This window comes from Zophobas morio, unplaced genomic scaffold (genome assembly GCF_036711695.1).
Source record: "Zophobas morio isolate AGI-343-1 ecotype UQ-CSIRO unplaced genomic scaffold, CSIRO_AGI_Zmor_V1 ptg000012l, whole genome shotgun sequence".
NCBI lineage: Eukaryota > Metazoa > Arthropoda > Insecta > Coleoptera > Tenebrionidae > Zophobas > Zophobas morio.
The window spans coordinates 13,541,004-13,555,654 of record NW_026972117.1 but is presented as its reverse complement, the minus strand read 5'-3'; the positions used below and the strand labels follow the sequence as shown (position 1 = coordinate 13,555,654).

Genomic DNA, 14,651 nt, shown 5'->3' with positions numbered 1-14,651 from the left:
CGTTTTTCGATATTTCAATTTCCTAGGTTTTTAAAATTTTTTCATTTTTCAATGTTTTGAATTTTTCATATTTCACATCTAGGCTTTTCGATTTTTTAAAATTTTCGATTTTTCATTTTTCAATTTTTTATTAAGGGCGATATCGATTTTACGACTTCTCGATTTTTTGATATTTTGATTTCTGGATGTTTCAATTGTTCGATTTCCTAGTTTTTCAACATTTCAGTTTTGGTATTTTTGAATTTCGCAATTTTTAAACTTCGATTTCTTAAATTTTAGATTTTTTAATTTTTTCATTTCTCGATTTCCCAATTTTTCGACATTTCAGTTTCTGAGATATTAATAATTAAAAAAAAATAAATCAATTATCGATTTGTCGATTTCTCGTTCCTTTTTGTTTTTCACTTTTCGCTATTCCAGTTTTTCGGTTTAGGATTTTTCAAATTTTTAATATTCCGATTTTTTGAATTGAAAATTTTTTCGACTTTTCAATTTCGAGATTTTTTGATATTTTGATTTCTGGATTTTTCAATTTTTCGATTTCTCGACTTTTCGTTGTTTCCATTTTTCAGTTTTTAAATATTTCCATTTTTCAGTTTTTAAATATTTCGATTTATCGATTTTTTTTTAAATTTTCAATTTTCAATTTCCAATTTTCAAATTTTAGGCTATATCGATTTTCCCACTTTTTGATGATTCTATTTCTGAACGCTCCAATTTCATCGACCTTTCGATTTTCCAATTTATCGACATTTCAATTTCTCGTTGTTTTGGTCGCTCCGCTTTATGATATTTCAATTTTAAGGTTTTTCAATTTTTTTCATTTTTCGATTTTTTAGATTTTTCATTTTTTGACATCTTGGCTTTTTGATTTTTAAAAATTTTCGACTTTCAATTCCTCGATTTTTCAATTTTTCGATTTTTTATTTTTCAGTTTTTAAAATTTTCATTTTCTCATTTTTTGATTTAGGGCTATATCGATTTTTCGACTTCTCTATCTTTTAATATTTTGATTTCTGGATGTTTCAACTTTTCGATTTCTTAAATTGTCGACTTACCAGTTTTTAATTTTTTCGTTTTTTAATTTTTTCATTTTTTGATTTTCCAATTTTTAGATTTCCCAATTTTTCGATAATTCAGTTTTTGGGATATTTCAATTTCTTAATTTTATTTTTTTTTCAATTGTCGGTTTTTCGATTTCTAGTTTTTTTGATTTTTCACCTTTGGGTATCTTAGTTTTTCGGTTTAGAATTTCTACATTTTTTAATATTTCGATTTTTTGAATTTTTCATTTCTCGACGTATCGATTTTTCAATTTGAAAATTGTTTTGATTTCCCAATTTTTAAATTTTTTTAGTTTTTAAGTTTTCGATTGCTCGTTTTTTTTTGGTTTTTCGATATTTCAATTTTCCGGTTTTTAATTTTTTTCATTTTTAGATTTCTCGATTTATCATTTCTTTGATTTTTCAGTTTTCGATTTTTCAATTTTTGATTTTGGGCTATATCAATTTTTCGACTTCTCAATCTTGTGATGTTTCGATTTCTGAAGGTTTCCCCCTTTTCCGGCTTTTCGATTTCCCAATTTTTAAATTTTTCTAGTTTTTAAGTTTTTGATTGCTCGTTTTTTTGGTTGTTCCGTTTTTCGATATTTCAATTTTCCGGTTTTTAATTTTTTTTCATTTTTATATTTCTCGATTTATCATTTCTTTGATTTTTCAGTTTTTCGATTTTTCAATTTTTGATTTTGGACTATATCAATTTTTCGACTTCTCAATCTTCTGATGTTTCGATTTCTGAAGGTTTCCCCCTTTTCTGGCTTTTCGATTTTCCAATTTTTCATCATTTCAGTTTCGGGATTTTTCAAATTCTCAATTAAGAAATTTTTGGATTTTTTAAATTTTGGATTTTTAGATTTTTTTGTTTTAAAATTTCTCATTTTTTTGTGTTTTACGATTTTAAAATTTTTTAATTTTTCAATTTTTTTCATTTTCCATTTCTGCGATCTGATTTTTAAAATTTTTCGACTTTTCAATTTCGGGATTTTTAAGTTTTCAATATTTCAATATTCCACACATTTCAGTTTTGGAAGTGTTTCCATTTCTTTTGGATTTTTCAATTTTTTCAAAAGTTTGAGTCTATATTTAGCCGATAGTCATTGAATTGACAAAGTTTTGACAGCCAGGGAGAAATAAGTTAAATAACACAGCGGCATTTTTTTTAACAATTGAAATTTTTAAAGTTCAAAATCTTGATTATGTATGGAAATTTCGGAACGCGGTTTTCACCACAGTTTTCAGCTTAAAATAGCTCTATAGGTTGCTTGTAAAATATTTTCGATTTCTTTTGTTGAAAATGGGATACAGCAAACGCAGCTTCTTCGAAACTAGAGAACAGTGATGAAAACTGCATTACGAAATTTTCATAAATAAAAGAGATGTCGATTTAAAAAAAAATACGTAATTATATTGAAAATCCCATGAGCAAATCTAGGGACCCCTCTTAAGAGTTTAAAGTACTGACATACGTTTCCAAAGAACACGTTGGTGTCCCAGAATTTCAAGAATATGAGATAATCCGTTTTTAATTTAAACAAAAACAAAAAAACTCGTTAATTGATTTTTTAACGTCCTGTATAAACAATTATGAAAAATGGGAGACTATAAAAGAGCAATTTAAGACGAGATTACACCTTAGGCTTAAAATGCACTTAAAATTTGTCAACAAAGTGTTCAGAGACAAACAGACGGAAATGGGACCTACTTTTTCATATTCTAGGAGCTTTCGTGAAGTTGAACCTATTACAATAAAGACACTTTTTAATAATATTTTATAGACTAGGCACGGAAAAAATTAGCTGGTCCTTATAAATAATGTATTCTCGTCTTATAACTTCCTTAATATCTAGGAAAATGTTTGCTTATTGCGTTTTATTGTTGCGTCATATGCTTGTTGCATTACAATTACGCTGTTGTTTCTGCCAACTAACGCAAGTTGCGATAACGTTAAAGTTTCAAAAGCATCTGTGACGAAGTTTTACATTTCGGTTGACAAAGGGAAAAAGCAATGAAAAGAGAAAGATATCTTTACCTCTAGGAACAACGAAACGCGACATTGTTGCTCTGACGCTATTGAATTAGTTAGCAACTTTATATTTTTGGTTTGTGCTAATACTATTTCAATCTCGTATCAACATTAATTATGTTCGAATAAATTTGTTCAACGTAACGTTTGAAGGAAACCAACTTGAATACTAGTTTCTACGATTTTATCGCTCTTTGACATCATTCATAAGTGATAACCTAAACCTGAAAGAAAAAGTGTGCAAAAAATTAAAAGTGAAGATGTCATTTAAAAGCGAGATTCTTTTGCCCACGACAACTTTTTGTCCCCAATTTTATTTGGCACCTGACATTATATAGTCTGTTCCGTAAGTCGCTATGCGTTCCATATTTGGAATAAGCAAATTGATCCACCGAACGACTGGGCAAGATCAACTTGACCTTGACCAAGAAACCTGAAAAACAACAATATTGCTCTTCTGATTATAAACAATTCAGCGCACTGATCAAAATATGAAAAATATCAAAGCAAAACGTCAATATTTATAGGAAGAATGTTGCTAACCGTCAACTATTAAAATTATTTGCTTGGTGTCACGCGTATACTGCCCAACCCACACTTGGCAACAGAATAAACACTACTTAAAAAAGAACATCTGCTTATCTTTACACGTTTCTGCAAATTGGCAAGATGCAGGTTTCAACATGTAGGAGTTCTATGCACTTACTCATCAATAAGCAAATACTACTTTTGCAATGTGTTGCAATGCCACTAACCTTGACGAAAAATGTATCAGGAATGAAATAACGTCGATTTGACTTTTTTGTGGACGTGAAAGTTCATTTTGAAACGCTCCTTTTCGATAACCCCATCTAAAATTAACTCAAAAACACTTCCTAGTTCTCCAAAAAAGTCAAAAATATCGCCAAAAACGTGAGTGAAAACCTTCCCTTCGAGTTCGCCACCTCTCGCAAAATTGCATCACATTTCCCAGGGTCAAGGTTCAAAAATAAAACAGAACCAAATTAACAAAAACAATTGACGCCGTCGTGTCTAATGCTACTAGATAAGGCTAGGATCGCGATCGCGGGGCGAAACAAACTTGACCCTGCCCTCAAAATAGTAAAAATAACTTACAAGCTACTTTCCCTATCGAATAGTCAAAAATCCCTTCGCAAGGCCGTTTTCTCGCACACGTCACATTCTCACATCACTTACGTCTAAGAAAAAAAATAGAGTCACTCCGGACTGTGACGCGTTCGTACAGGCTAAACTCGTCGATCGCAGTGACCGCAGGAAACAAAACACAAACAGCGAGCGCGCCGACCGCGATCTCTCAGCTGATCGACACGGCGCGGGGGAGCGGGGGCGCGGATACGTCAGCTGTTCGCAGTATACAGCTGGTTGGCGAACCTGCGCACCAAAGGCCACTTTGTTTCGTAACGTGGAAAATAAAGAGGATGTTGGCGAAATTTTTTGCAAGGTGTCGAGTTGCTTTGCTTTGAACTTAAATGTGGCTGGGGAAATCGTAAATTTCCACTGATTTGGTACTAGTTATTATAAAAAAAGTGGGTGGGCGTTAAATGCCAGTTTGTCGTCTAGCTAGACCTGCCCCATTTTGTTTTTCCTATTTTTCGGAAAAAAACTAGTTTTAGTGTAGACGATGATCAAGTCACCTTGACAATTAATTCGAAATGAGATTTTTTTAATGATGTCTGTCTCGTCAGGCGGATATGAGGTCGCTGATGACTAAGTTTTTAAAATAGTGGTGTCCAGGTGGGCAGGAAGTAGCAATTGCAACATGTCATGTGCAGATTTTTTCGAAAGTGTCAGTCAAAGCGATGTCAAAATCTGACCAACCGGAGTTGCTATGGGGTCTGGATAAGTTTTCGTTATCTGTCAACCCAAACTTGAATTTTATCAATTCAAATATTATTGTTTTGTGTCATTTCTATTTTAAAATGAATGCTTCGACTTTTCTACGCATTATTTTTTCTAGCATGGGAAGTTGATACTTTGTAACGTTTTCATAAATTTTGCAAAAAAAAAGAGTACTTAAGAAGGCAACTGACCGTGAAATAACAAATCGTATCCCAGAATTTATTAATTTGTGTTGAATATATTTAAATGTGTTTTTGGAAGTGATCCATTTCTGCATATTCATATAATTTTGTTTTGTAAAATTAATAAAACAACATCCGCTTGTTAAAATTATTATCGTGAAATCGACGATAAGTCGTCTGATAAAAATTTTCTATTGTTTGGGAAACATTAAATTAGGGACAAGAACATTGTACTTTTGAAGCTTTAGTGTCAAAATGTATTCGTTATTTTTGGCTACGTTTCTTACAAATTTTCAGTTAAAAGCAATATAAATATTAACACAGTAATAATTTCGAACCCATAGGCTCTCTATGAATAAATTATAAACGAACGCGGTAAACAACGGCGATTTACGTGACAGATTAATTTTACAGGACGCAAAATGCTGGTTTTTCATGTCCCTAGTATAATTAGAGTAAATACGTTCAACGAGAATTCCACTGTATGCGCTTCATCACACGACACGTGGCAGACATTGTCAAAACAGTGCCAACCACCACCTGAGTTTTATGTGTCGTTTTCCTGCTTATTTCGAAGATTTTTTTTAATCACAAACGACAATACCGTGCATACCGTGGATTGCTGCCTTTATTTTAACATACATAATAAAATTTTAAAATTCAAACTTCATAGCATAAATTGTTACACTCCACAGACCTATCGGGATTTTTTATGGCTGCATGTCCGGAATGTGTCCTCTCATTATAGCGCCATAAAAGTTTATTAGAAATATTTGAAACGTTTTTACCACCATAAAATTAATCTTTCCAAGAACCAATTGGGGCTTGGTTGATTGTCAAGACGTTTAGGCAATATTTTTACTCTTACAAAAATATCAACCCCCAATTTTGAGGTTTGTTTTTTTATTTACGACCCATCAAAATCAGTCAGGAAATGTGCAAATTTTGTGTTAATGTCTCCAAGAAGTTCGAAAAAACTAATTTCGTTTATGAAACGAAAGTTGTGTTCCTTTCCCGTGAAACTGTAAGTGCTATAATCATTTTATGATGTCCCTACACCGACCAGAGTAATTTGGACGTAATTTTGACGAAACAATAAGGATGAAACATCCTGCATATATGAAACCATGCGCATCGTGAATTTTTAAAATTTCACAAATATGTATACACATTATTTATATTAAAATAAACATAAAATTAATAATTGGCCGTGTTTTCATTTTCCGACGAGATAGGTATATGCACATTCGAGCATTAAAAGCATATTAAGAGTCGAACAAAGGGGGTCCGTTATAAGTGAGCTTATTCATTCATTATCTTTTTTTTTTCGCATATAGCCATGCACTTCTGTTATTAAGATTGTGCATAAATTTATCGTTCCATTGTTTGATTTACTTTCAGTGCAAAATTTACTAGGGTAATTTAATGCACACAATTACGTCTAAATTTCTAATGCAGCAATTTTGCTAACTGTTCTTGTTTGATAATAATGAAGAAAATTGCGATTGTAAATTAATCGAGAATTTTCTTGCGCCTTAATTGTTTGAGATAAAATCAAAATGCGGCTCAAGCAGAAACCAAAATTTTTTGTATGAATAGCACATTTTTAGCTACGTCTGTTCCTATTTTAAAGATGTACCAGCTGTTGATGTGCGTTGGTAACGAAAAAAATTTTCCCAGGTCTTGTGATTTATTGCCAAAGCCGGTAATTTTTATTGAATTATTTTTACGAAACTTGTTGGCAAGTTTTGTTCACTTATTTAAATTAACGAACATTGGTTACATAGATTGACAATCAGAGATCTCTAGAACAGCACAAAATCTTTCAAGGATTCGTTGTTTTTGGTCTGTCGGTTTTTATCATATTTTTACACTTACAAATCATGAACACAGTGAATATCATCTAGAAGTTTGATTGTCATCGCTGAAGATAACTGTGCTACAGTACTGACCTTTAGCTCCACTGAATTGTCTTTTTTGTGGATCACCAGAACTCGCACTCTTACCATTGACAGATGTCAGGCAGCAAACTTTAACCTAATTGTCAATCCAACGTTGCCAAACTATTTACGAATAAATTGCGGTCTTGGTAGATCTTTAAAATGGGAACAGAATTTAACAAAAATGTAGGAACGACATTTTTCAAAATATGAAACACCTCTCCAAAAATGTGCGTTGAATTGGCATTTGGTTTTTATTTTCGAAATTTTGACGGATCGATTTTTTTCAAGTGGACTTTTAAACTATGATTTTGGTGGTTTTGTATTTTTTCTTTTACACAGTATAACACTGCTACTTAACAAAACTTCTTTTGATACTGAAGGTGGAAGAGTCGGAAAAATGTAACTTTTTAGATCAATTACAAAATTTGATTTACAGTTTTTTACTGCAGTAATGCCTTTATATACAAGATGAGCCATTAAGCGATTAATGGTTAGGAATAGAATATATATAAATATTTATCTAGAGATCAAAGACTTTACATTGAAATGATTTTCGATTTACAGTGTTTTTATATTAATACAATACAAACCTGTATATTCTTTCACATTCTTATAAGCCTCTTCCTAGGCTTTATAACCATAATTTATTTTTTTTAATTCCGATACGACGTTGCCTCGTTTTTCAAATTTTTGTAAATTTTTATTTCCGGAGCATAAGCTAAGGAGATTTTATAATTTCTCTTTTTTCAATGTGAAATTTTTCAGTTTTTGGATTTTCGGTTTACAATTTTTCAACATTCAGAATTTTAATTTTTCAGTTTTTCAATTGTAGATTTTCCGGTGTCTCGATTTTAAATTTTTTGTTTCTTCAATTTTTGATTATTTTAAATATGTAGATAATAATTTTTAAACATGTTTACTTTATCAATTTGACGATTTTAGAATTTTTCCATTTTTCAATTATTAGATTTTAGAAATTTTTTATTATTTATTCGATTTTTAATTTTTCCATATTCAATTTTTCGTTCTTTCAATGTCACTTTTGACTTCACAATTTTGACGATTCATTAATTTTTTGCGACTTTTAAGTTCTTCAATTTGCAATTTTTCGATTTTTCACTTTTTCGATTTTCCACTTTTTCGATTTTCCAGTTTTCTGTTGTTTCTGTTTTTCGATTTTTTAATTTTTTCCGATTTTTTTGGTTTTTTTCGATTTTTAAAATTTTCGAACAAAAAAAAATAGAAAAACTGCAGAACTGTTGAAACCGAAAAATCAAAAATGAAGAAACGAAAAGTATAAAATGAAAACTTTGAAAAATCTAAAAATCAAAGAAAAAAAATTGATTGAAGGTTATTTAGACAGAACTTCCCTCATTATAAAAGTGTAACCCGACAAATCCAGCTTTGTTGAAAAATTATAGTAATTTTTTGCGATTTTGTTTTTTGATAAGCTCTAAAGAACCAATTTTTCATTTTCTTTGTTTCTTCAGTTTTCGATCTGCAATTTTTAAGTGTCCATGTTTAAATTTTTCTTTTTTTCGATTTTCCTACTTTCGGTCTTTTAATTTTTTTATTTTTTACAATTTTTCGATTTGCAGTTTTACGAGTTTTCTATTTTTAATTTTTCACTTTTTCTTGTCTACAATTTTTCGATTTGCAATTTTTTGTTTCGGTATTTTCTTTTCTGTATTTTTTCAATGTTCTGTCTAATTTTATAATTTTTCTTTTTTCTCTGTGATTTTAGACGATTCTTCGATTTTTCGATGTTACAGTTATTCGACTTTACAATTTTAACGATTCTATAATTATTTTTTGATTTTACAATTTTTGGGTTTTCCAATTTTTCCATTCGATTTTTTTTTCCTCTTTTCAATTTTTCGATTCAGTTATTTTTAGTTCTTCAACGTTTCAATTTTTCGACATTTCGATTTAAAAAAAAATGGAAAAATTGCTAAACTCTAGAACTGAAAAATCAAAAATTAAAAAACGAAAAAGTATAAAATGAAAATCTTGAAAAATCTAAAAATTGCAAATCAAAAACTTGAAAAACTGAAGTAACTAAAGTAAAAGTATAAAATGAAAACTTCCGTTGCTCCTAATGTGCAGCCCAACAAATTCCGCTTTTTGAAAAATTATAGTAATTTTTTGCGAATTTTGTTTTCTGATAAGCTCTATAAAGTAAGAACCAATTTTTCATTTTCTTTGTTTCTTCAGTTTTCGATCTGCAATTTTTAAAGTTTCCATTTTAAAATTTTTTACTTTTTCGATTTTCCTACTTTTGGTATTTCAATTTTTTAGGTTTTACAATTTTTCGATTTGCAGTTTCAGGAGTTTTCTATTTTTAATTTTTCAGTTTTTTTTCTGTATTTTTGCAATTTTTCGTTTTATCAATGTTCTGTCTGATTTTATAATTTTTCTTTTTTCTGTGTGAAATTTGACAATTTTTCGATTTTTCAATGTTACAGTTATTCGGCTTTACAATTTTAACAATTCTATAATTTTTTGATTTTACAATTTTTGGGTTTTCCAATTTTTCCATTCGATTCGTTTTTTCTTCTTTCCAATTTTTCGATTCAGTCATTTTTAGTTTTTCAACGTTTCAATTTTTCGACATTTCGATAAAAAAAAATAGAAAAATTGCTAAATTGTGGAAATGAAAAAATCAAAAATTAAAAAACAAAACAACCTTGAAAAATCTAAAAATTGCAAATCAAAAACTTGAAAAACTGAAGTAACGAAAAATTGAAAAATCGTAAGATTAAATAAAATTGGAAAACTTGAAAATTAAAATAAGTGCAACATTGAAAAAACGAAATATATATTGTAAAATCGAAACATTGAAAATTAAAGAAAAAAAAGTGCAAAATTGCGAAATCGGGAAATTGAAAAGTCAAAGATCGAAAATTTGAAAAATTGGATAAACGATAAATTATAAAATCGAAAGAACATTGAAAAAATAAAGGAAATAAAAAAAGTTGTGTGTTACGCCTTAAAAATGGAACACCGTGTATAGTTGAAAATAATTTTAACATATGATCCTCAAAGAAATGTATGACTTGACCATAGACTTTTTTTTATTTCTAATTATTAAGGTCAGTCCTCACGTTTACCTCATGAGATTTCGAATAAATTTTCAAAATGTATTAAAAAATCTACCTCATTTTCAACAAAAAAAGCGATAATACAGTGTCTAGAGTAAGCTGCAAACAGTAGTGGAAACCGCGTTCCAAAATTTCCATAAATAATTGAGATATGATTTCTAAAAATTAGTGATGCAAAAATTTCAACAAAAAAAGATAAACCGTCATATTATGCAGTGAAGGTTGTGGACAGGTTATATTTAAAATTTCATTACAATAAGTCTGTTAATATTATATAAACATTAAAAAAAAAATTAAGACGACGTCTGTAACTTTCTAGAGATGACTAAATTTAGTCAACAGTCCGATAACAATTAACTTAATAGTAACAGTATTATCAAAATTGAAAAAAAAATCGTTTCGTATGTTGCAAGAAAAAACTTTCATAAATTTTATTGGTAACATTTAAAATATAGATATATTATTAATCTTGAAATAAAGACGCATCTGAAACTATATTTCAAGCAAAGTTTGGGAGAAAGCAGATAAGAAAACAAATCACGACTTTTTTATTTTTGTCGTTTTTCAATTCTTTGGAATTACTTCTCAAAAAGTGACAAAAAAAGATTGGAATTTCCATTGGGTTTATTCAATTTTTGATAAAAATTTGCACCGACCGATTGATGATTTTTGAAATTTTTGCTCTAGTTACCCCTGACGCCTACGTCGGCGGCGAAAATGAAACCGCTGATTTAAGCGTCGTGGGTAACTAGAACAGAAATTTCAGAAATCGCCCGATATTTTATTGAATTATTTTAATTTTCATTCCACGTAATTTATTAACACATTACAAGTATTCAGCTCCGGGTCATGTTTGAATCATGTTTCTGCGAGGTTTAAGCAATAAAGGGACTTTAATTTCATTTACGTTGCTAAATGGTAAAAGTAATTGTGTTATTTATGGTTACAAAGTTTAGTGGAATATTTTTTCTTAATAGTTTGTTACAGGCACTTGTTCATCCAGCCCAACAAATTCATCTTCGAAAATAATAAAATTTGATTTCGCGAATTTTATTTTTCCATGATAACCCCTACAAGTTAAATAAATCGAGGCAGATTCATAAATCACAAGTATAGGATTATATGGTTTTATAAAATTTAAATAGCATTTACCGCAAAATTTTGGTTATCATTTTACCATATACTCGATGGAACGTTACACTCGTACCTAGCATTTCTCTCAAATCATATAATTTCATAGAAACTTTTTGTTGTTGTAAAACAAATGTCCGCTACACTCAAGTTGCACTGTATCTTTGCCTACTCTATTACATTTCTTGATACAATGAAGTTTAAACATTCCTAAAACATTTTAAAATTACCACCAACTAATTAAAAAAGGGAACAGGTGTACCTCTTCACCCGAAATTATATTTGGGATGAAAAAAGTTGTTTTAAAATGAATAAGACACCTGTGAAAAAGGATTAAATAAAAATGTAATCCTTATGTAGAAAGGATAATTAATAAAACTCTCGAGGCAAATACGTCTACCCAAATAATTAATCTGACATTCATAAACACGTTAAAATTTTATGAAAACAAAAGAAAACAGTTCTCCGTAAAAAGGTGCTTTCTTTATCAATATACATTATGATTTATTGTAATATCATATAGTGCAATTGAATTCGTATTGAGCCATAACAAGTCATTTCAAAATATTAGTCACGAATTGATTACAAATACAATTTTCCCTAGAGTTGTCGTTTCAATTAGTTTTTCTTCCAGTGCGGATGTCGATAACGAACGAGGCTATGTTAAAGCATACAAAATAGGTTTCATTTCAAAAACCATTATTGTTATGATGCGGTTTCTCGTTTCATAATTTAAATTAATATTCAAGCAAACAACGTCTGCATAATTTGCGCTTAACGATCAACATGAAACTTTCCTTCTTATTACACTTCAAAGTTGATCATAAAACATTTATTAATTAATACTTATATATCTGATTCACAACCCCCATAAATTTTTCAAAACGACAAAAAACTTCACCAACAAAGAAAATTAATCAAAATCGGAACCTTTATCCTCATCTCCATCCAATTTATTAAATCTAACCTAACCTATTCTTGACCACTATCAGTTCAAATATTTATAGAACACATCAAACACGCACAATCCCAAGGTTCAATCTAAAACAAAATAGAACACTCCGAATTCGTACAACGCCCCGCGAAAAGCAAATCTTGGAAAATTTCTAGGATGAGACCGAAGGACGTTTATTTTGTCCGCGCCTGTACCGATAAATTAAAAAATCATTAAGTCGTATCAACACAGAAAAGCTGGTTCGTCGACCTTTCCTATCACGTTGAAAATGTTTTGACACTACCCAACCCATCACGAGATCACGACTCTGTGTAATATTAATTAAAACACCCCCAATCGATAGCGCGAAAGTCGCCATCCGATTATGATCACTAAAGTCTATTAAATTACCAGGAATAAGATCATCAAGTGCGATCATTAGCGGGAGTACACAACAATGGGCCATTCGTGCAAATTACACACTGTGACAAAATTAATGCCGTGCCGATTTACATATCTGTTCAAAACAATGGCAGGGATTCAAAGGTCTGACGCAACGATGGAATCGTTATGTCACAGTTTGCGGGTTTGTTTCCACTGGAAAAAGGCAAAAGACAATTTAATAAAGAGGGCTAAAACGTTAAAATTGAAGACCCGAAACGTCAATTTTCTAAATGGAATTTTATCGTCTGCAGCAATATCGGCTGCAGTTTCAAGTAAACTTACAGGAAATCGTACTATTACGGAATGAGAGAGCTAAATAAGAATAGAATAGTGTGTATTGTCCTTGGCAATGCGGTCTAGTCCGGTCCTGGCTTCGCATCGAATTGGGCGAATCACGACTATAATAACAAGCCGAGCAAGTTCAAGGGCCTACTTTCAGTTTTTTAGTTTGTAGCGATGATAATTACCCCACCTTTGTTGTTTTATTGACTAACTCATTATTTTATGGGTTACGCTTAGTTAACTGACCCCGTTTGCATGCACAGTTAACACCGATCAGGGATGTGCTAATATTGAACGCGGAAATCATAAATGCAACGTTAAAAATCTACAAAACGGTCCTAATTAGTGGTTGCGCTATTATCACGCCGACGTCTCGTCTAGAATCGAATTAATCGTCCGCAAGTACTGTTAGGCGCAATTTGAGCGGCGTATCCACTTTTCGAAAAAAATTGGTGCCAGGTCTGGCGCGTATGGTGGCTCTATTATAGATAAAGTAACAGTACCGCTTTTGCAAGTATTCAAATCGCGTTACCTTGGAACTTACAATAGTGTTTAGTTGAGAATTTTAATTTAAATTTACATTAATGGGTCCATTATGGCGACGTGGTGATGTCCATGCTAATTATGTGTCGAAATGGATGGGAGGGATATCGAAAATCAAGTTTTTATTAATTTTGCCTCACAGTTACGTGCAAGGGGCAATTGTCTGCTTAATTATGTGTTTGTTCAAGGTGAAAATTCAAGCGAAAGTGAATCAGGGTTAATTTTGTCTTGTTCGTCCGTTTCGTGGTTGAAAAATTATACGTTCTCTTGTCATCCTTGTCAACGTAAAAATATAGAGGAGCAAATGTCAACTTTCTCTTGTCACATATGAGGGCCGTGTCGAAATGAATATTTATGTTCGATGGTAAAAAATGGGCATCCGTTGGATGCGATGGGTTGTGGTAGAACTTTCAAACGAGGAAAGCAGAATTTATTTCTGGTCACTATTTACTAAGGTTGTGCTAAAGCAAAGAAAACGGTAAAAAGTTGTTTACTTTTTAAGTTTTCCGCGGAAGTTTGGCCGTTATAACTTTTTATTGAATGCTGTAGGTGTATAAGGAAATTCCAATACTAAAAAAAAGGTTGAGAAGATTTCGTCAATTATTTAGTTAATACAAGAAAACGTCAATTAGTTATTGATAATAAAAGTTCTATTAAAAAAAATTACGTTTTATAAAATTAATAACCGAACGAGTTTTAAGAATACGTTCTAAAACTCTAAGGTTTGAATATCAAAACATTCCATCTAAATATATTTTAAAAGATCTGTTAGTGTTGATTATAAATCGATGTGAGCAATCTGAAAGTAACTGATTACAAAATACACAACAGTCCGGAAAAAATCCGACCATAACATGGTATTAATTTAATTTAAAAAAATCTACCAACACTCTATTTAACTGAGCTCTTACATAATGAAATTACACAATGATCCGCTAATATAAATTCTAAAATGCTGATCCTAATTTCCTTAAAGTGGAATAATTTTTTGAAATTTGCAACTTGTTCGTGAATTGTCGCCTCGGCAACCGCCTCGTTCAGTCAGCATTCGGGTTTTACCCACACGTAAAAATTGTTTAGTTAAAAAAAAATGAAAAAATGCAAAATGACTAAGAAAAATTTAATTTTTAAAATTTTTTCAGCAAAACAA

General features: G+C 30.6%; 2 protein-coding genes across 5 annotated transcripts in view; one reads left to right on the top strand and one right to left on the bottom strand.

The window, feature by feature from the left end:
• LOC135127818 (uncharacterized aarF domain-containing protein kinase 5-like) overlaps positions 1 to 14,651 on the top strand; it is a 103,373-nt gene that overhangs the window by 18,889 nt on the left and 69,833 nt on the right. The window lies entirely within an intron of this gene.
• The window catches only part of LOC135127822 (tumor protein p53-inducible nuclear protein 2), an 86,337-nt gene that overhangs the window by 18,562 nt on the left and 53,124 nt on the right, over positions 1 to 14,651 (bottom strand). The window contains exon 1 of one of the 4 annotated variants that reach the window (XM_064054463.1): positions 4,279 to 4,390. The exons of 2 other annotated variants lie outside the window; for them this stretch is intronic. The gene's annotated coding sequence lies outside the window, so the exon portion shown is untranslated. Of the gene's footprint in view, positions 1 to 4,197; positions 4,391 to 14,651 lie in introns of those variants that run through there. One more of the 4 variants, XM_064054461.1, reaches the window with a different exon arrangement.